Source organism: Salmo salar, chromosome ssa09, assembly GCF_905237065.1.
Source record: "Salmo salar chromosome ssa09, Ssal_v3.1, whole genome shotgun sequence".
In the NCBI taxonomy this organism is placed as follows: Eukaryota; Metazoa; Chordata; class Actinopteri; order Salmoniformes; family Salmonidae; genus Salmo; species Salmo salar.
The window spans coordinates 23,177,240-23,200,180 of record NC_059450.1 but is presented as its reverse complement, the minus strand read 5'-3'; the positions used below and the strand labels follow the sequence as shown (position 1 = coordinate 23,200,180).

Sequence of the window (22,941 nt, the reverse complement as noted above, 5' to 3'; positions counted from 1 at the left end):
TCCCATCACTGCAACTCCTGTACGGACTCGGGAGAGACGAAAGGTCGAGAGCCATGCATCCTTCGAAACACGACCCCGTGAAGTCGCACTGCTTCTTGAACCAGAAAGTACTTCTTTGATGCCTAACTCATTGTTATTCTAGGTTGAACTCAATGACTTAACACAGTCTATAATTATATTGAAGCAGTTTATTTCAAAGATGCCCAAGTTCATCACTGTTATGCACCTTTTGAGGTAACAGTAGAAAAATAGAACCAGTGAAACTAAATACAACTTAGTACAGGAATCTACAGAAGTGTTTATATAGATCAAACGAGTACAAAGTACCTGTTCAATTATAAAGTTCTCAACAAATAACCAATCACAGTTCCAGAGGGTTCAATTTCAAAGGTACCAAAAAACCCACTATGTAAACAAATAATTAGCTATATGAGTTTTACGAAGGACTATTTGATGCAGGTTGGTAAGCTTGTAGAAAAGGCTTGCATAGGATATCAGTCACTTCTCCAACAAAAGCCCAGTTTCTGGCAGGGGAAGGCACTGACAGCAAAGAGCAAAAAGAGAATGTGGATGCTTTTTATTCAAAGGGAACACCGTCCTGGAAAATAAAGCAACTAACCAACATGAACATGAGCAATCTGAAGTTTAGAATTTTTTTCCCCAAAGCAAACTGGATGGAAAAATGTTTCTGCCCTGCAACTTCATTACTACATGGCAGAGTGAATATCTACAGATCATCTACATGTTCCTGTGCTAATTTTAAAATCCTGTGCTAGATTTAAAAATGAAATGTATAAAATCTACACAATCGTGGTATTCTCACCAATAACAATATTAAACAATTTCCATAAAACAAAACATTTAAGAACAAAAATCTGAGTCTGATTATTCTTTCTAGGTGAAATGTGGTTCGAAACAACTTCACACTGTAGTCCTCCACAGCTACAAAACAGCTGAATAATTCATCTAAAGCCACTAAGATGTAATAACAAGGATTTCTGTTGTACAGTATATCAAATTATTATTTACAGGCAATGCTCAGGATTTCTGAATGGTAGAATGCAGGTGATGGAGGCCATACAATTTTATTTACTAAAGAATGATTTAGGTGTTCTGGATCCCTTTTGTTCTAAATTCATTTGTTCATATTCCCCCCTGCTCCCATGTGAAATGGATTGTTCCTACAGTGAAATGTTGCCTCTTTATGTATCATGAGTTTGTCATAGGAGAGACAGGTGTGGCTGATCTTACAGGCTCTGATGTGTGCACTTTGGTTTCTGTAGCAACAGGCCCGATAGCTCTCATTCAGTATGCCATAACCTCTGATGGCAGAGAGAGAGAAAGAGCAGGTCCAGGATTGGCCAAAAGGTGGCGTGATGGTGGTCACGGAGTGCATGGGAACAACCAAAATTAACATTAGACAGAGTACATTGGAATGGAGTGTGTGTGTAGAGGGTGTACAGAAGAGTCACACTGACAACTAGGAGAGCCAGTGGTGGCATCACGCTTGTAATGAATCCCGTTTGGTCACTTCAAAATGTGGATTAAGGCTTCTAATTGTTAATTCCATTGAAAGAGCAAGGTGGTTTCAAGCATATTGGCCATAACATTCTATGGTCGGTCACTAGTTAATCATCTCAGAGCCTCGTGTTGATATGTAAATACAGACCTGATTAAAGATGGATACTGAGTCTACAGTACTGATACTGTTTAAACAGTTGCCTGGGAGTACGAAACCACACACACGTTCTGCTGAATACAAACATCTCCTGACTAGCGCGTTCAATCACACACCACTGTACAACAGTTGCCATGGCACCCTTATCTTTCCCAGTGTACCTCAGTCATCAACCTATGCCCTCACCCTCCTGTCTCATTCTGAAAACCCTAGGCTCATGCTTTTGTGAGAATATAAAAGCCAGAGACTGTGCAGAAGCAGCACTGGTGAGTTCTGGACACAAACAATAACCCAGAAGACAACAGCGGTATCCAGAGAGAACAATGACAGCCTCCACAGACCTACTTCCCGTCTGATCCACTTCCTGCCTGATCCGAACCAGCCAGAGCCTAGTACTCATCACCAGGAAGGGGAAATCAAATGTAACCAATCAGGTGAGGTACGTACTGGAGGAATGCTACAAGGAAGAGAGAGGAAATACAAATGAGAGGAGCAAGAAAATACAGACATGTTTTTACATAACTTTATCATGAAGATAACGCTGTTTGGAGCTATGTGCTGGTGTTCAATAGTTTATACTGAGATCCTATGTATATATCTCCCATGGTAAAGTATATGCTGATGACTACAGTCCTGAAGTATATCACATGTCCTCAGCACATATTTCAGCTATATTACACAATTGTTACGATCATAACACATCGTTGTTCTGATCGTAATGATATGATCTTCCTTTCTGACTCCCACATCTAAGAGGTTACAACAAACCTCTGTGTGCAACAAGGCTCAAGGAAAATAGGCAAAACCCCTCCTAAACAGTACTGCTGGAATGATTTTGTAAAACTGCAGCACTGAGGTTGGCTTCAGCAAGCTTCAATTCAACAGTCTGACAGCAACACTACAGTCACTGCTGTTTCTCTAACCTACAGACTGGATGCCGCTTGTCTGTAACAATCAGAGGAGACGTGCGGTGAAGACAGCACTATGTCATAAAGGGAGGGCTGGAGGAGGTGGAATATTTACACACACAATCTATAAATAGAAATCATTAGCCAACCCTTCACACACGCATTAGTGCGCTGCTGTCCATGACAGGAGGTCATTTCCCCCACCTTTCCCTTTCAGACAACTCAACCCCCACTCCTCCCCAGGGGTTAAAGTGCTGACTTCTTGTAAGGGTAGTCAGGCTTGTTAGGCGACCTGCGGTCTCTGTTAGCCTCCTCGCTAACACTATTTATATGAGGCTGCTGGGCCCCTGACCCTGTGGACTCGCCAGTAACCCCCATCTCCTCCTGGGGTTCACTGTGGGCCGACAGCTTCTCCTCATACCCTTCTGGGTTTCCACTAGCGGAGCCCCACAAGTGGCCAAGGCCGTGAGTGAGGTCAGTCTCATTGTTTGATCGTCCTCTGGGGACATGTCCTGCCTTGGCATGGGAACCAGAGGGATTAGCCAGAGCTCCATCCTGCCGCTGGGGGGGCAGGCCCAGCACGTCCAAGCGCAGGGGGTCAGAGCGTGCCTCAGCTGTCCATCCCTGGGTGTCAGACACGTAGGAGGGAGGGAGGCTGCTGGAGGGGCTGTGGCTGTAGAGGTCTGGCCCTGCGAAGGGAGGAGCCAGGGGGTGGCTGGAGGTCGGGGTGGCTGGTCGGCAGGAGAAGTCGTAGAGGTCAGGAAACTCTGCCTGGGCCTCCAGCTTTGGCTCTGGAGCGTGCCTCTTACAGGAGTGAGCGTGGCCATGGCTGAGGCGAGTTGAGGGACAGGGTCCGGGAGGGAGGTGTGGGGTGAGGGTGGGGCCATGAGGGTGAGGGTTGTGACCGTCCCTGTTCCCCATATGGTGCTCCCTCAGGGTCATGACAGAGACGCCCAGAGCGATGTCAGGCATGAACTCCCTCATCACAGGCTCCATGCTCAGCTGGAGAAACAAAAAGAAGCACACAAACACAGCTAGTTAGAGCTATACATGACCACAGCACAATACACTTCTACAGCTACACTGACCAAATGCAATCCACACACACAGCATGACATGTGGACCTTCACCTGTGGTTCTACGAGCAGGGCTCGGCCCATGGCCTGGGGATTGGTGCAGTCTGGAGGTGGAGGCCTGGGGCCAGAGGGGTAGTCTGGGCTACCATGCTTGGCTGAGGCGTGGAGCTGGGTGCGGTTACAGGGGTAGGAGAAGGAGCGGGTGGGGGGTGGGATGGGCACACGGGGCCTCCATGCCCCCTTCAGCTGGGCATGGCTAGGGGTGGCAGGGGGGTGGTATGGGGGTGGAGGGGGAGGCAGCGGGGGGTGAAACCCAGCCAGGCCCTCCAGGTCTGAGAACATGCTGTCCATCGCTGGGCTGCTGTTGACCCGACAACGTCCTGCCTGGCGCAGGGCCAGAACCGGACTCTCGTCTCCAAAACGCTCCTCTGGGAAGAACTTGAAGGGGTTCTGAGAATAAACAAAAGATTTAGCATTGGCATCTAAATGGTCTACAACTACAATGCATACAAGTCATCAGCATAGTACACCAAGTCTCTATCAGTCTATAGCCTGGTTACTTTCTCAGACCTGGTCCTCCCTGTACCCGAGAATGTTTCCCCTCACCTGCAATAGCTCAGTAGCCCCGTCCGCCAGGCCAAACTCCCTCAGTACACGCAGCTGCAGCTCATAGCTGACAGTGGACCCCTCGCCACAGTTGAGGGCGTAGGCCCTCTGCACCTGGTCTGTGTGCCTCAGCTCCTGCAGCCTCCGGATCATCTCCTTCACCACCGCCAGTCTGGGTACTGACAGGACACACACACACACACAGAGGATTAGTGGACCATGTCAATGTTACTAATATGTTATACAAAATGGCTTCCTTATTGACACCAGTCTTCTCCTTTAACCTGGGATCTCATTTGCCACCACGGACGGGACGGTGGTCTGGTTGTTGGCCATCTGCTGATGGTTGATCATGTGACAGCACTGTGGCACGGCGTTGTTGACCATGTAGAGGGTGTCAGGCACGTTGGACATGCGCACCAAACGCAGACGCACCAGATCTGTCTGCTCCACCATCATCTCATCCAGCACAGACTGAGGGGAGAAGGAGACGGGTTAGGAGTCTGTATGACCTCGGCCTGACCCAAACCCTCAGAGATGAGATCGAACAGAGATAACCTGCACTGCTAATCGTCATTAACCCCTCGATGCTGAGTGTCCTACCTTGGCCTCCTCTACATAGGGAGAGAAGAGACGGGGCCGGACGTAGATGCCAGCGTTCTTCTGTCGCAACCAAGAATTGGCCTTGCCCCCATCTGTCGTGGGCAGCATGTCCGAGGGAGGGGTGCTGATCAGACCCCTCTTCGTCTGTGGACGGGAAGAGGAGGGGGGTGATTTAAAGAGAACACAAAAGAACACACCTAGAGGGACAGGTCAGTCAACATGATAGATAGATTGATTGCACTTTACGTATTGGCAGCAGAAACTGTATTGAAGCCAACATATGATGAATCATCCATGACTACTGACCGCGTCAGAGAGGACGTCGCTGTTGGCAGGGAGGATGTGCTCGGTGCGGATGAAGGGCAGCAGCGGGGACAAGATCTCCTTCAGTTCTTCCACATCCAGGTCCCTCCTCTTCACCCCCCGCTTGTTCACACTGTGGGCCGTCCCACTCAGCACGTTGGGCTCTGGGAAAAGAAACCAGACGCAAAAAACACACAGTTCGTAGTTGGACGGCCAACATACACACTACACTCATTATTGTTTTATGATACAGTATTTTCAGTCCGGTTCAGAGCTACACAAAAACAAAATACTGCAATCTACAATTGAGGTGCTTCAGAGTCTCCCATTTTAAGGATAGAACTTGGCTTCTTTTATAGCCCTTTAGAGTGTATTTTCCCAGAGCCATTAGGGGGCCTGCTCTGAGGGCAATTATGGAGTGTATTATCTTACCCCTGTCTGCCATCCTCTTAATAAGCTGCTGCTCGCCCCACTTAACAACGTACTTGAGAATGTCCTGCTCACTCGCCTGTGAAAGGGAGAGAGGAGGGCAGGGGTGCAAGAGAAAAAGATTGTGGGATGGTGATAGGGAAGGAAAAGAGTAAGGACAAGGTTAAACATTGCAGTGAGGATGCTTGCATATGTGGTTGATGGTGTGACATGGTGTAGTTGTGGCTGAGTGTTGTATTTGTCTGGTTGGATTACAGCGTTTCACCTCAGCCGTCCTGTGTGATACCCAGGGAGTTTGGCACAGCAGAGCAGACCAGAGCTCAGCTTCAATTAGTGTCCATCCTTGAAGGCAATGCCTCCAGGGAATGTTCTCACTCTGTCTGTGCTCCAGACTACATGTGTTTGGGTTTGTGTTTATGCATCTGCGTGCGTGTTGCCACTTCACTAAATCATTTTATCAAACCAATCATACCCTAGCTGCCTCGCAGATTTACGTGAAAACTGGATGGTTGAAAATACATAAAAAAGTTTTTTCTTATTTTGTCAGCCATTATAATCAAAGCACTGACTACAAATGAGCCATTTGGACATTCAAATCAAAGCACAGTCTACAAATGAGTAATTTAGACAGGATAACATAATTGGTAAATGCATTCAGTCCAATCACACAGACAGCGGTGGTCACCTGCAGGTAGTCTGACTGGATGGCGGTGAGCAGGTGCTCCTTGCTAAGCTCGTAGAGAACTTCAGAGGTCACGACCTGGCTGAACTCCTCACACAGGAAGTGCAGGGCCTGGCGGTAGACCCACTTGGAGCCGTAAGGCTGAGAGCTCCACTTCAGGATGGGGACCAGAGAGTCCAGGGACAGGCTCTCCACCACGATGTCCTCACAGCCTAGGAGAGGAGACAGGAACACACACCACAGTGGTTAGATACCTCAGTCTAACACTCATATCACCGAGTGAACAGCCTCTTTAATAGCCTGGTTGTCCAGTCAGTTTGTGCTTCAACCAACTCCTCTCTGTGGCTACAGCATGTACAATATGGGCCCAGGCTTCATTTTCTATATCTATTATATGGGAAGTCATACTGTTAGAATGGTGGTAAGAGTTTTAATGGGTGATTTAATTGAACCATAAATATCCCGCAATACAGTCACACAGCGGTCACTTCTGGAGCCATTCAGATGGCTGCAGTAGTTCCCCTCCTATTTACCACCACGGGGAGAACTCCCCTTCCCCTCGGCCCCCTGCACCACAACCCCCTCCCTGCGTTTTCTAAATCAGAGCACAGAACACCTCCCATTCACCACACTAAGTAAACACAGCAGCCAGAGGGAAGAATGCTGCGCAGACACACACATCGTATAAGCACACATGCATGTGTGCACATCCGCACACACAAAAAAAACATGGACAAACGCACACACACTCTCGAGCAACATGCAAACACACACAAATGAATCAAAAATGAATTAAAAGTCGCAGAAGGTTTATGAATTAGGTACCTGATATACTGTAGCTATTTGAACAAATCTGGGGTGAAATGGAATTTCAGAAATGGCTACAGTGGTAGTCATAGTAGCAATTGTAATCGAGATACAAGTAGAATAAACATCAAACAATCAAATTATATTAACGTAGATAGGAAACTAGTACATGTCCACAAGGGCACATCAATAATTTGGCTTTCTTTTTGACAGTCAACACAGTGGAAATGATACCAGGCGGTGTGATGTCAGTGATAGAGCCACACCGTGTGCCTCAGACAGACAGACAGAGATACTAGTCTACTTTATAGTGGCCCCTGCCCAGCCCTGACCCTGCTGCTGCTGGCTCTGTATGGGGCTTGTGGAGCCGAGCAGCCTACCCTGCCCTGGGAATAGCTGGGTTATGAGCTCTAGTACCAGCGCTCCTATGGGACTCTTATCTGTGTGCTGTGTGAGATCTTGGTGTCCACATCACCAACAAACTATTATGGTCCAAACACACCAAGACAGTTGTGAAGAGGGAACAATGATGCCTTTTCACCTTCAGGAGACTGAAAAGATTTGGCATGGGTCCTTAGATCCTCAAAAAGTTATATTGCTGCACCATCGAGAGCATCCTGACTGGTTGCATCACTGCCTGGTATGGCAACTGCTCAGCCTCTGACCGCAAGGCACTACAGAGGGTAGTGTGTACGGCCCAGTAAATCACTGGGGCCAAGCTTCCTGCCATCCAGGACCTCTAAACCAGGCGGCGTCAGAGGAAGGCCATAAAAATGGTCAAAGACTCCAGCCACCCTAGTCATAGACTGTTCTCTCCACTACCGCACAACAGCTTAACAGCTTCTACCTCTAAGCCATAAGACTCCTGAACAGCTAATCAAATGGCTACCCGGACTTTTGCATTGTCCCCACCCCACCCCCATTTTTACGCTGCTGCTACTCTGTTTATTATCCATGCAATCACTTTACCTTTACGTACATGTACATATTACCTCAACTAACCGGTGCCCCCGCACATTGAGTCTGTACCGGTACCCCCCTGTATATAGCCTCCATACTGTTATTTTATTGTTGCTCCTTAATTATTTGTTATTTTTCTATTTTAGTTATTTGTTATTATAATTTTTTTACTACAGTTTATTTTAGTAAATACTTTAACACTTTTTCCCCCTTTTTTTTCAAAACGGCATTGTTGGTTATGTGCTTGTATGTAAGCATTTCACTATAAGGCGCATGTGACAAATACAATTTGATTTGATCTGCTACACTACCTTTCGCCATTGAAACCGCTTTGAAAATGCACTTTGGGAAATTGACTCCTGCCCTCTTGCTTTGGCATTTAAAAGGTTTATTTCCCTTCAACTGTCACACACACTTAAACCTACATGTTCCTACATGTTTGGTCCCTTCCTTTACTTTTATTAGCTAGGCAGAGATTCTAGCAGACCCCCACAGTGTTTTAAATGCAGGATGGAAATCGTTAAGAGAACAGATTAACTTGAAACGTGGACACAGGCATTTTGCCTTTTTATCTCCCATAAACAGCCTAGAATAGGGAATGGATTCCACACTTCTCCCTCCCCCTCTTCCACTCTCTGTATCCCTCAGTTGTCACTTGTAACCATAGCCACCAAGTAAAAATTGGCTATATTGTAAAAATGTATGAAAACAAAAATTAGCTTTTGGTTTTAATTTAAGGTTAGAGATAGGCATAAGGTTAGCAGTGTGGTTAAGGTCAAGATTAGGTTTAAAATCAGATTTTAAGAATAGAAATAGTAGAAATAGGCGGGGTTTAGACATAATTATGACTTTGTGGCTGTGGTAACTAGTAACGACCGTATCCCTCTCATTTTGTCCTTATCTCTGCATATCTCTGCTCGCACTCTGAGCAGGGGTAGACACATAGACAGACACACACACAGACACACACACGTTCCTTTTGAAAGGTAAAGATTCCCAATTGGGGACCAGCAGCACATGAAAGCAGACGGCTCTGTTCTCTATTAGCCCATTACAATTCACAGCACCATTCAGCCTTATAAAGAAAGCTTTGCACTTTTATTATGAGCCGGAGATTAGAATCAGCATTATATGTAATACTAAAGCCATTTCCCCCTTCCTCCTTCCCCTCCTCTCTCCTTCCACGGGTGGCACTATGCATTCACTGGAGCCTAGTAGACTGACAAGAATATCAATACAATGAGTGTTATGGCAACCACATATTTGACACTGCAATAAATGAGGCATTTTGTCTTGCTGTTTTTATTTGGAGCTCTGTGTTTATGGAACACAACATTTCCAGACCAACTTAAACATCAGCCGCACTCAAGACCTGTAAACACTGTGCTGGACTTGAATCGTGTCTAATTACTCAAGGACCTAGCTCTTTGCTGTCTCAAACAAAACAAAAAGGAAGGAGAGACTTAAACAGAATGATTGGCTCTGTCCGACCACCTGAGGTTTAAGTCCAACTTCTAAGTTAACCGATAAGCTGAAGTTCTGCCCAGGAGCAACTGGAAATCCCTCTCTGCTTGGAACACAAGTAGGCCCAAGGGTAACAAAAACACTACTGGACTGATATCTGTGGAGATTCAGTCTCTCTTGGTCCAATTGCATTAGGGTTCACTCACGTCATAGGTCAAGCTCTGCCTGTTAACCAGAGAAATGACTTGATCAGACAGCAATATCACAGACCAAGACTTATCCTTAAAACATAACACAACAGCTGACTGATTCTCCTAATGGAAGGCTGTTAGTCAGACACAGGGCCGAGCAACAGCCTCGTAGATGCAACGCCAAGTTTAGATTTAAATTCAGATCCCATTCACTACCACTCTTAACACTCACATCAGCAAGCAGCTCTGAAGACTAACTGACTAACATTTTTTATTTCCTCCCAAGGTGTGCGGTGGTGTGGTCATTAATCGTATTAATCAATGACTAAAAAACTCACCGCACATGAATTATGATTGTAATGGGCCGTAGGTCTCCACAGATGAGTCATTACTCTCTCTCTCTCTCTCTCTCTGTGTGTGTGTGTGTGTGTGTGTGTGTGTGTGTGTGTGTGTGTGTGTGTGTGTGTGTGTGTGTGTGTGTGTGTGTGTGTGTGTGTGTGTGTGTGTGTGTGTGTGTGTGTAAAGAGAGAGAGGAAATAGAGAGAAAATCTGCATTGTGTGCTGAGCCACTCATTATCATCACTCTCACTGTGCTTGAAAGGCTTTTAATGTCAGTTAAGTGAGAGTGAGTAAAAGAGTGAGTGATCTCCTCTGTCTAGGAGGCAGGTAGCCTGGTGGTTAGAGTATTGGGCCAGTAACTGAAAGGTTGCTGGATTGAATCCCTGAGCTGACAAGGTACAAATCTGTCGTTTTGCCCCTGAGCAAGGCAGTTAACCAACCCACTGTTCCCCGGGTGCTGACGATGTCGTTTAAGGCAGCCCCCCGCACCTCTCTGATTCAGAGGGGTTGGGTTAATTGTGGAAGACACATTTCAGTTGAATGCATTCAGTTGTACAACTAACTAGGTATCCCCTTTTCCCTAATAAGGTTGATAATTGCTGATGGATAAAGAGGCTGTCAGATTGACCCCTACCTCTAGTGAAAGTGTACCCTGGCCTCAACCAGACGGAGAGGAAGCAGTGAAGTTACATAGAGGAGAAGGAAGAGACTGCCAGATGACAGAGCTCCACCTCAGCCCCTGACATCAGCATACCAAGTGTCTCCTGAGATAGCTTGCAGCTACCCAGGTCTCTGACAGGCAGCTGAGGTCACTTAAGGTTTTCACATGGAAATGCAATCATGGGCCTTTCCAGCTCATTTGACACTTGGGTGAGCATGTCTTTTTGCGTGCACGTGCACGTGTGTGTGTGTGTGTGTGTGTGCAATCATGTGTGTGCATGTTAAAAGGTTAGTGTGTCACTGAGAGGAGGATAACTAAGACAGGAAAGAGAAAGAAAAAAAGGAATATGGAGAGATGAAAAGCAGGGAAGTAAATAGAGGGCTATAGCACAGACAAAATGAGAGGACCTTGATACTCAACATACACCACAGCCATCCCACAGAACATGGGGTTTCATGGGAACTGATGTTGCTTCTCTGTAGGAGAGAGAGAGAGGAGATATAAATACCCTAGAGTAGGGGCTTGGAGTAGGGGGAGGGGAGGTTTGAAGGGATGACAGTTTGCCTGGTGCTAAAGCTGCTTTGGCGACCCTGAGAGTGACAACGCAGGGCGGGGGAAGAGGATCTGGCCAGCTGTGTGTGTGATCCATCTCTTCCACTGTGCCTTCATAACCAGCAAACTGACTGCTCTACTCCACTCCCCCAACCCCTTATCTATTCTCAAGTTTTCCATGTATTAGTGTTGTGTATTATGTGCAGTGACTTCATTTGTGTTCTTTGTGCCCTATGTTCTTTTAACAGTCACTTTGGGATTTACATGAAAAGCTTTATAAAAATGTTATTGTTATTAACATAATGTGTTTGTTGTCTGACAGATTGAGGTTTTAATCATCCCATTGTCTCTGCCTCTATGGCCCAGTAGTTTCCTGCGTGTGATGCTGCTGGTGACAGTAGTGTGACAGAGACCATTTCCACAATACACTAATCCCTAAATGAATGTAAGACAATCGTTATTGAAATAAAAAAAACTACTCATATTACAGAGCGAGCGGTAAAGCGTCATATGACACCATTTTATGCTTTGTAGCACCTACAGATGAAACCTTATAGAGTCTTAAAGGAGATCTGGGTAAGGCCAAAATGTCACAAATGTTCCAACTTCAATTCATTATTTCTTAATTATGTTTTAAGATACAATGTTGTGAAAATCCACCAAAATCATGGTATTTTTTTCTAGTTTCGTGAGGAATCACCCTACACTTTGAGATTTACATAAAACGTTTTAGAAATAAAAATATGTTATTGTTATTAACATTTTGTGTTTGTTGTCTGACAGATTGATGTTTTAATCTTCTCTACGGCCCAGTAGCACATAATTTCCTGTCTGTGATGCTGCTAGTGACAGTAGTGTGACAGAGGCCACTTTCACAATACACTAATCCCTGTGCCTGTGTGATGGAGTGGGTGGGCAATGGCCATAATCAGGGACTTTACTACTGAATCTGTAACACAGGCAAAACCACACCGATCTCCAAGAGAGATGGAATGTAGCTGTTGAAGACAGATGCGCAAATGGAATCTATTCACCCTCAGTCTTCTATATCGATATTTCAAGGCGTATTTTGACGGAGGGGCAAGTTTTTCAAATAATTCAACCTGTCACTCAGCTGTCAGAGAAAGGTGTGAGGGGTCTTTGTTAGCAGCACACCACACATCATCATGACCGCTGCCTAGTGGAGGTGAGAAACAACATACCTCCCATGTGTGACTTAGTACATTTATATTCAACTGAACCTCTCAGTCATGAAGAGAGCAACCCCCCCTCAGGTTTAAAACACCATCTCTCATTGAAATGGGAGGTGACGGTAATAAACTGACAACAGCTCTGCTTTCGTCTCCATCTGACATTCTAGGGAGCTCTGGGGGTCAACTCAGAGTGCTGAGAGTGACAGCAGCCAGAGAGAGGGAGAGCAAAGGAGAGAGGACAGCTGTCTTGTGATAAATAAAGGACTGATGGAGCCCTGACAGCAGCGCTGGCTGGCTCTCTGCTCAGCAGAGCTGTGTATCAATAAGACTGTCTGTCACTGGAGACCTCTACAACCCCCTGCCTGGAGCAATCTGTTACTGGGAGGGAGGGCAGAGAAACAGTCCTGTTTTTTTCCATTTAAACTGGCCTAATGTCTGCAAATGACAAAAACATTACCAAAACAAGCAGGGAATTTCAGATGAGGACATATGGAGAATACAGCCATAGGAATTATAGTAGGGGTGGGGAACATACGGCTCTGGATCTGGGCCACGAGCCCATTCAGTCTGGCCTGCGGGAGGTTTGAGAAAAAAAATAGGTACACTATATATACAAACGTATGTGGACTCCCCTCCAAACTGGTCGATTCGGCTATTTCAGCCACACCTGTTGCTGACAGGTGTACAAAATTTAGCACACAGCCATGCAATCTCCATAGACAAACATTGGCAGTAGAATAGCCTTACTGAGGAGCTCAGTGACTTTCAACGTGGCACTATCATAGGATGCCAACTTTCCAACAAGTCAGTTTGTCAAATATCTGCCATGCTAGAGCTGCCCCGGTCAACTGTAAGGAGCAACAACGGCTCAGCCACAAAGTGGTAGGCCACACAAGCTCACAGAACGGGACTGCCGTGTAAAAAGTGTCTGTCCTCGATTGCAACACTCACTACCGAGTTCCAAACTGCCTCTGGAAGCAGCGTCAGCACAATAACTGTTTGTCGGGAGCTTCATGAAATGGGTTTCCATGGCTGAGCAGCTGCACACAAGCCTAAGATTACCATGCGCAATGACAAGCGTCGGCTGGAGTGGTGTAAAGCTCGCTGCCATTGGACTCTGGAGCAGTAGAAACGCGTTCTCTGGAGTGATGAATCACACTTCAACATCTGGCACGCCAACGGACAAATCTGGGTTTGGCAGATGCCAGGAGAACGCTACCAGCCCAAATCCATAGTGCCAACTGTAAAGTTTGGTGGAGGAGAAATAATGGTCTGGGGCTGTTTTTCATGGTTCAGGCTAGGCCCCTTAGTTCCAGTAAAAGGGAATCTTAATGCTACAGCATACAATGACATTCTAGACGATTCTGTGCTTCCAACTTTGTGGCAACAGTTTGGGGAAGGCCCTTTTCTGTTTCAGCATAACAATGCCCCTGTGCACAAAGCAAGGTCCATATAGAAATGGTTTGTCGAGATCGGTGGAAGAACTTGACAGGCATGCGCAGAGCCCTGACCACAACCCCATCGAACACCTTTGGGATGAATTGGAACGCTAACAGCGAGCCAGGCCTAATTGCCCAACCTCACTAATGCTCATGTGGCTGAACGGAAGCAAGTCCCCGCAGCAATGTTCCAACATCTGGTGGAAAGCCTTTCCAGAAGAGTGGAGGATGTTAGAGCAGCAAAGGGGGAACCAACTCCATATTTATGCCCATGATTTTGGAATGAGATGTTCGACGAGCAGGTGTCCACATACTTTTCATCATGTAATATACATATATATATATACAGCCCTGTACCGTAAAACTTAAATTAAACGCTGAGTCTCAAATAGCTGCCTGTCCCATTTAATAGCTGGGTAATGGCACACATTTCATCAAATAAATGCCAGTTTCAAATAAACGGCATGTCTAAATTAATTGTTTACGAGGCTACCATGAATTATCATTAATTATTTTATGAGGTTTAATGTTTTCGCCAGTAGGAAACTGTTATCCATTATCCACAGCTGAGAAAAACTAGCTAACTGGCAAGCATAAAAACAGTCAACATCTTCGGAGTACAGACCCTAGTTGGACTCGCAGTCCGCATGGTTATATTCGTGGTGTGGGGGGGTTTAGGGTCATGAAATATTGTGTATATGAAGGGCAGGTGGGTGGTGGGTGGGCGGGCGGGTTGAATAAAAGAGAAAACAATAACTTACAAAATCCATAAATGTATCATTCTTGTGCCATTTATATCTATAGGCTACATTAATGTTTTTCTTTCATTATCTTTTATTAGTGCATAAGCCTAAGCTTTAAGACCTATCTGTACGCGTGCCAAATAGCCTACACGCCAATCTGTACGCGTGCCAAATAGCCTACACGCCAATCTGTACGCGTGCCAAATTGCCTACACGCCAATCTGTACGCGTGCCAAATAGCCTACACGCCAATCTGTACGCGTGCCAAATTGCCTACACGCCAATCTGTACGCGTGCCAAATAGCCTACACGCCAATCTGTACGCGTGCCAAATGGCCTACATGCCAATCTGTACGCGTGCCAAATCGCCTATACGCCAATCTGTACGCGTGCCAAATAGCCTACACGCCAATCTGTACGCGTGCCAAATAGCCTAATGCTTTTGGGGACGGGCAGAAAAAGTCGATACACAGGGGCAATGTCGAAGTTCAATAAGAGAAAATCTGCAAAATGGAGAGTTGAAAATAAAGAGAAGGGACGGCCAGGAAAGTAATGTTTGGGAAAGATTTGGTAAAAGAGGATGATAGTAGTGCCGGCTGTGTTATATGTGATGATTGTGAGGCTCTATACAAATTCCACAGTCACAAGACGGGACTTTAAATAAGCCTATGGCATGTCAAGGGAACTGTAGCCTACTGTTCAGATGGGTTAAATGGAAACTGAAATCTGGACACTGACAGTAGATCTGTAACCTCTCGCAGTCTTAATATTAACTCCTACAGAATTAAACATTTCTTGCAGTAAAATTATAAACCAGATGTAGACAAATTTTGACTTGGGAACAGGAGTGGAGAAATATGATTTCTTTCTTTCAGCATCTTGAGAGAATGTGAATGTGCAGTTAGATACCATCTGTGGGGGTGCTATCTTTATCAGAATCATACAAGCTGATTGTATTTCCACCACATAAAATAGGCATCAAAGCCAAACTGAAATCTGATCAGTTTTCACAGCTTCCTATTTCCTTACAACCGGTCAAACTGATGTCATTTGGACATTTTGCACAGAAAATCTTTCCAGTCTTTTTTTTTGTTATTGCATTTCTCCACGGTCCATAAACGTCTTTGCTCCATGAAAGAAGCAGAGATGACAGAGACAACTTTACCAATGTCAACTAGATTAAAGCCTTCATTCTATCATTTATGACATTATTCTGGTGAGTAAGGGTTTATTTAGTCTTCTAGGGCAACAGATAATGACAGAGGAGAAGCTGCATGTATCTAATTACAGACATGTTGACTAACAAATAGCCTACAAAAATGTCAGAAATTATATAACAGAAACATATCTAAAGGACCGTCCACACCAAGGACGAGAACCATTTGTAATGCATCAGTGCAACAATGTTATGGCCAAAGTGATCACACCAACGCACTCTCTCTCTCCTTAACGTTCCCTGACAGTTCCTTTGGCCGAGGCCTATTTTACATTCAGCAATTTGCAAGAGCAAGCGTGTTTCTCTACATGAAAAGGCTATTAGGCCTACTATAAAAAAAAGCTCAAAATAAATGTCCTATGTCTTTTGTAGCCTATAGCTTTTCCTGAGATTTCACATGAAGAGGAATATCGGAGTGGCTTGCATAGCCTATAGCCTATTATGCACAGGAACAGCTGGATATGTGTAGCTGAAGTAAGAAGCTAAATATTACCTAGATAATTGTATTTATTTATTTTACCTTTATTTAACTAGGCAAGTCAGTTAAGAACAAATTCTAGTTTTCAATGAAATTCTAGGAACAGTGGGTTAACTTCCTTGTTCAGGGGCAGAATGACAGATTTTTTACCTTGTCAGCTGGGGGATTTGATCTTGCAACCTTTTGGATACTAGTTCAACACTCTAACCACTAGGCCTACGTTGAGACAATAACATTATTCTACCTAGGCTACAACAACACACTGCAATGAGGAAAGTATTATTGTTATCACGTGAGTACACAATTATTGTCTAGGGCTGTAAACTGCAATGATGTAGGCTAATTTGAATAACTGCTCAAACGTCCTGTTTTGAATGCTTCATGCCAAAAAAACTGCATATGGCCTAGCCCTGATTATGCACCCATGTGGATCAGTTTGGTTCTATTCTCGACAGTTTACAAGTTCCAGAAAGGTACATTAGCAGGCTACTCATATGGTGTACTTTGATCACACCATCGTGTGCTCTCTCTCCTTTAAAACTCCCCTACTTTACATTCAGCAAGCTGAAATCTCTCCTTGATAGGCTAATAGTAAATAAACTGCTTGAATTAAATGTACAACAAGCTATTGTAGTCTAGCTTTTCCTGGGACTCCAAGTGTTAGGAGGAATAGCTGTAGCTGAGAAGCGGTGCGTAACTGCGCAAAGAGAACTGTGAAGACAGACTACCCACTAGGCACAGACGTCAGTTCAACTAATGTGAATTCAACTAACGTGAACTTTTAAAAAAAGTCACCATGTCATTGGATTTAGGTTAAAAGTTAGGTGTAAAAATTACAAAATGCCCTTATGTTGATAACTTTTTGCAAATCCAATCAGTTTTCCACGTTGATTTAATGTCATCACACTGTTTTGGTTGAAATGACTTGGTAACGTCGATTCAACCAGTTTTGCCCAGTTGGTAGAGATGTGTAGCATAAGTTAGAAGTGTATGCAACCCATCATTCATTAGCTAAATATTAGGCCTAATACTGCAGTGAATAGCCTACACCCAATGGATTTACACAGTGAAATAGATATTTTTACATCAGATTATGAAATGACAGGTAGCCTAGGATAGTGTGCTCCCTAGGCTGCGCTCCCAGTCCCTGCAGGCACGCAGTTCGGAAATCTCCCCAATTGATTAAACTTGTTGGGGACAAGAAAATGATGACACCTAGGCTATAACAACACAATGCAATAATGCATTTTATAAATAATTCTATTCTAGGCTGTAAACTACAGTGAATTTGTCCTTTCAATATCTGCTAAAAATCCCTGAGTTTTAAATGCATGTTTCATTCCGAAATAATAATAATCTAGTTTTGGCCTGATTTGGCAACCACTTGGATCAGTAATGGGTATTTTCTCGACAGCTAAGGTACAGAAAGGCACATCATTCTCCCAAGTCGTACTATAATTCATGTGGCCACCAATATGCTCACACATGCCCAGTTATTCAGGCAAGCTTAGCGTGCGCTCTGCCTTCTCTCCTCTCTGAGCAGCCTTACGCACCTAGACCGCTTCAATAGAACGCGTTTTTGATCGGTTGTCAATATTTTATAGTCAAAGGGACAGGGAAAAAATACAAATCACTCTGAAAGTGATACAAACGATACTGTCGTTATCGTTTTCCACTCTTTTTGTAGTTATCGTTGTAGTCTGAACGCTCCTGTTCACTTGAATTTGAACACATTTTATTTTCTGATTCGTTATAGTGACCGTTATTGTTATCGTCCTTGGTATGGACGGCCCTTAAAATCAGACATAAAAAAAGTGCACCCCCGTCAAAAAATCTTTCACTTTCTATATTAGCGGGTTAGGGTCGGTTGCAGGCCTCAGATTTTCACTTTTTCACATATAGTCGAGCGGTTGCGGACGGGTTATTAGCAATTGCGGATGGGTTATTAGCAATTGAGGGCGGGTGTGGGTGAACAAACAAACGGCTGTCTCAAGCACCACTAACAGACCCCCAGAAATCGTCTGATCACCCTCTAGTGGTGAAAGTAAGAACTGCCAAACATGAACAGTCAAAGAGGAGAATAATTATTTTATTTTTTCGTGACAGAATAATAATTATCTCGAGACAGAGGCATACCGAGACAAAATAAACAGGACAGTGTGTAAATGATAAATTAGTGCAGGAAATTAACACATTTATTAAAAGGCTGGAAGCAAATGCTGGAATTAAACAATTAACTATACAAATGAGCAAAAGCTGTGTGCATTAAGGAAATAGGCACCTGGCTCAAATAGAAGCCTGTCTCTAATGTTGTGTTCAGTGATTGAAGCAAATAAACACATGGGCTATTGATTTAAGTTTTATGGTATATCTTCTTGTAAATTATTATTTTGGATAAAAAACATCTAAAACTAGATAGAAATACGTTGAAATTATAATGGCCTGCAAATTGATTTTGATGAACAAATCGGTCCCCCAAAACAATCTGTGCAGCCCTCCACCAAAATTATTTCCTAATCTTGGGTTATAGGGATGGATGGGCATGGATGGATCAATTGAGATAGCTTTTTCAGTTGTGCCAATGCCCAGTCTACATTAAAGCCTTGATGTTGGCACACACTCCTGTCCTGCTAACCTATGATAGATTTCAGCATGCAGAGACGCAGTTATATGAGGATATCCATCCCCAGTCAGACCCATACTGTCACAGAGCTAAGGGCAATATCATATGGACTCCCATGCCATTAAAATAACACTCCTAGCATGACAGATTGACATTCAAATTCATAACGCAGCCCATTTGTTAACCTTAGCAGACCCGATTTAAAAGGATAAAAAGCATCAAAGTATATTCTCACTGGCTGCTACAGGCAGCCTCCCAGACTACCATTCATCCTCATATACTGGACAGATTATAAAGGGATCTGGGATTAACTCAACATGTACCGCCAGGTTGAATGTAAACACCAGCTCTCTACTGAGAACCATTCATTCATGGTTGATACTGTAGCTTACCTTGTGCCAGCATGCTGAACTCAAGGAAGAGGGCGATGTGGTAGAGCTCCATGGCCTCCTCAGTGCAGGTGCTGGCTCCTCCCCTGCCCCCGGCCACCAGGACCTGCACCTCCCCCAGGCTCCCGGCCGAGGGGCTCCCCCTCATCACCAGCCCCAGCTCCACCAAGTCTGTATACATGCAGTGCAGGATGACCTGCACGTACTTTCGCGGGATGATGGACTCATCCAGCACGATGCGTGTGGGTGTCTGGAGTGTGCGCTCAGTCATCTCCTCCCCCGTGCGGATGCGCCGCTGCAGAAGGTTCCGGAAAAAGGGTGAGCGGGCCGAAAGCACGGCCTTGTGGGCCCTCAGGTCCTCATCTGGGGAGCCCAGCCCCCCACCGCCCCCTGTGGCCACGCCCCCCTCCAGTCCCCCCACTGCTGTAAGCCTCCACCAGCTCCGCGTCCGAGGAGAAGCTGAGCAGGGCATCATAGTAACACATGTAGTCAAACAGCCCTCTCATGTCTGCCTCCAGGGAGTTGGGCGTGCCAAACTCCTCGCTCAGCTGCACCAGCACGTCCACGTTCTGCAGCCTGGTGTCCTCCGCCCCGCCCACCCCAAACTCCCCCGTGTACAGGTAGTGCAGCAGTGCAGAGAACATGGGCACGTCAATGCCTGCCGTCTCTATGTCCATGAGGACCTCGGCACCGTACCCCGGGGAGGAGGACAGCAGGGTCTTGAAGAACGGACAGCGGGCAGCCAGCACAGCGCGGTGGGCGGGGAAACAGGTGTCCTGGAAGATGAGGTCCAAGTCGGTGCAGTACTTGTGCTGGTAGAGGGCAGACAGGTCACGCTGCAGGCTGGGTGCCTCGGCCCGTGCCAGGCTGGCATGGAAGCTTAGCTCCTTGAGGGAGGATGTGCCCTCGTACTCCTCCACCAGGGCGTTGGCATCACGCACATCCCACCCCGACAGAAGCTCCCGCATCAAGCGGGCATGGTCGGCAGAACGGCTGGACTTACGGCGCTTGATGAACCTCCTCTTGAGGGTGGCCAGGCCCAGGCTCTTCTTCTTCCTGTCATGGGGCTTGTCGTGACCCTGCTCCAGGCTGTACAGCTTGGACTCCCAGCCATAGCCCTGCTGGGAGTATGACGACGTCCCTGCAACACATAACATAACACAGAGGTCAGCTGGTTCAAATGTTGTGGTTGTTTTCTGAAATGGGAAAGAAGTCAGGTCAGGATTTTATTAATATGATACACGAATCTTGTTTTTCCACAGCTGTTTTATAAATGCAGTCAAATCCTCGGGCTTGATATTATTCAGTTTGCCTGTTCTATTCTGAAATCATGACCATATGAAACCCAAGCGGTATTTCCTCCTAGGCTGGTCATTTGACCTGGCAGTCTAGACACTCTCCTCTAACTCCCCCATAGCGTGCTTGGCACTCCCTTGATCTAGTGGCCCAGTCTCATTTCACAGATAATTCAACTGTCTGTGTCAAGGAACAGGCCATCATTGTCAAAATTCCATCAGATGTCATCACAAGCATCAATAAAGTTGACTTTGATTAACGCATGGATGGAATTAGAGGACAACAGCAAGTAGAACATGGACTACAACGTTTTGGATTGTCAGTCTGGGGTAGGAAAGTCCCCCCTCCTCTGTAGTCTTATGGAATACACTTGTCCAGCCATACACAAATGAACTACCCCTAATAGCAGTGATGTTTGGCTGGAGAGAGGGGACTCTTGCGTCAGAGGCAGCACTGCCAAATAGAAAAGTCTCTCTATGGCCTTCCTTCCCTGAACATCCATCACAGTGACCCACATAGCAGTCATTCTAATACTGTGAATCATCCTCCATCTATGCCTGCACAGCAGCGACTTCAGCTTACAACCAACAACCCTTAGAACTGGAAACAACATCAGTTTATTTCTGAAATCTACAGGGCTTTCAGTGTCAATCAAATCTCCCTGAGCTTGGACCTACTGTATGTCTCTAGGACTACGGACAAGAAAGGCGTAACTGGAAAATGAATATAAAAGCCTGGGGTTTTCCTTAAGCAGACATTGATTGAATCCAAAACTGTCTCAAAAAGCCTATAAAATATGAGTAAATTCATAAGCAGCCACTCATAAATGGCCATCAATAAGGCCTAGAAAATGAATGAGGGATTGATGCTTGGAGTCTGAAATGGAAATGAACATAGAGGCAGCGGTGGATGCCTGAGCAGGTCTCTGCCAGAGAGAATAAAACTAATAGAATGCAGCTTGTACACTTCCAACAAACCAGACACGGATGGCTTCAACTTCATAAGTCAAGAAAATAAAGATGACTGACAGAACTCGATTTGTAAAAACTACAGCCTAAATCAGTTGCTGGAACTGAAAAGATCAACTCCAACCAACCCCCCTCCACAATGACTTGCACATTCCTGTATCGCAGTGAAGGCTGCTGAGGGGAGAACGGCCCATAATAATGGCCGGAACGGCGCAAATGGAATGGCATCAAACACCTGGAAACCATGTGATTGATGTATTTGATACCATTCCACAGATTCCGATAGTCATTACCACGAGCCCGTTCTCCCCAATCAAGGTGACACCAACCTCCTGCGCTGTATCATGCATCATATTTTAAGCATATCGTTTATCTATGTTCATATCCTTGCCACGAGGGTCTGTTCTGGACACTGATGATATGTCCCACTGAGGACTTTGAAGATACATACAATATTACGGTAAAGTAAGAACATTGAAACTTACCTATGAAGGTCTGTTGTGTCTGTGTGTTTCCCCCTGTACGAGGCGAGCATGAGTGCGGGTAGCTGGATGCATTAGCACCCATCGTCACTCTTCTTCACTTGTTGTTCCGGGATCTCCGCTCCTGCATCTTCATTCTGCCCAGGAGAAGTGCTTAGTACCTCAGCCGTCGGCTCTCTCTCTCAGGTCCTGGTCCTCTGGAGCCTCTTTAGACACCCAAGCCCAGCCTGCCATGCCTGAGAGGGGGAGAGGAGAGGGAGCAGGGGGGTTAGCCATGGAGTGATTGGATTGTTTTGAGTAACTCTGTTACTGAGTAACGTGCCATGGGGATTAAGGCCTGATGAAATTGGTCTGTTTGAATTGTATTAGTCAATGCATAACCATACATCCTGTTACTTCGACTGATCTCAACCCGCCATTGTTAAAAAATAACAAATATATACAGTATTTTTCAGATAGAGGATGAAAATTCCTTTTGAAAATCATATCATTAACTTCTGTATGTGCTGTATATGTGCAAAGGCTAATATGAAAAATAAAAATGTTGATTTTATGTTATATCTTCATCTCGGGCACTTTCTCTTCCTGCCCCTCACAAAATGTTGACTCGCGCAGGCAATAAATGCAATACAGATGTATGGCGATCTTTGTGGGGAACCAGCCCTGTCCAGCCCACCTCTTTTAAACCAAAAGCCCCGTACAAAGCCCAGCTCAACCCCTCTCTGCAGCCGCAGCCTCAGCATTAGCCCCAAGTTGCCCCTGCAACCAACCTCACTCGATCTGTTAGACATACAGTACCTAGTGAGTCTACAGACCCCTCGCACAGTTGTCACATTTCACTGCCTTAAAACAAAA

The 22,941-nt window shown here is 45.4% G+C and overlaps 1 pseudogene; it reads right to left on the bottom strand.

Annotated features, from left to right (window-relative positions):
• Positions 1–173: 173 nt before the first annotated feature.
• LOC106610998 (BTB/POZ domain-containing protein 7-like) overlaps positions 174–22,941 on the bottom strand; it is a 48,018-nt pseudogene continuing 25,250 nt past the window's right edge.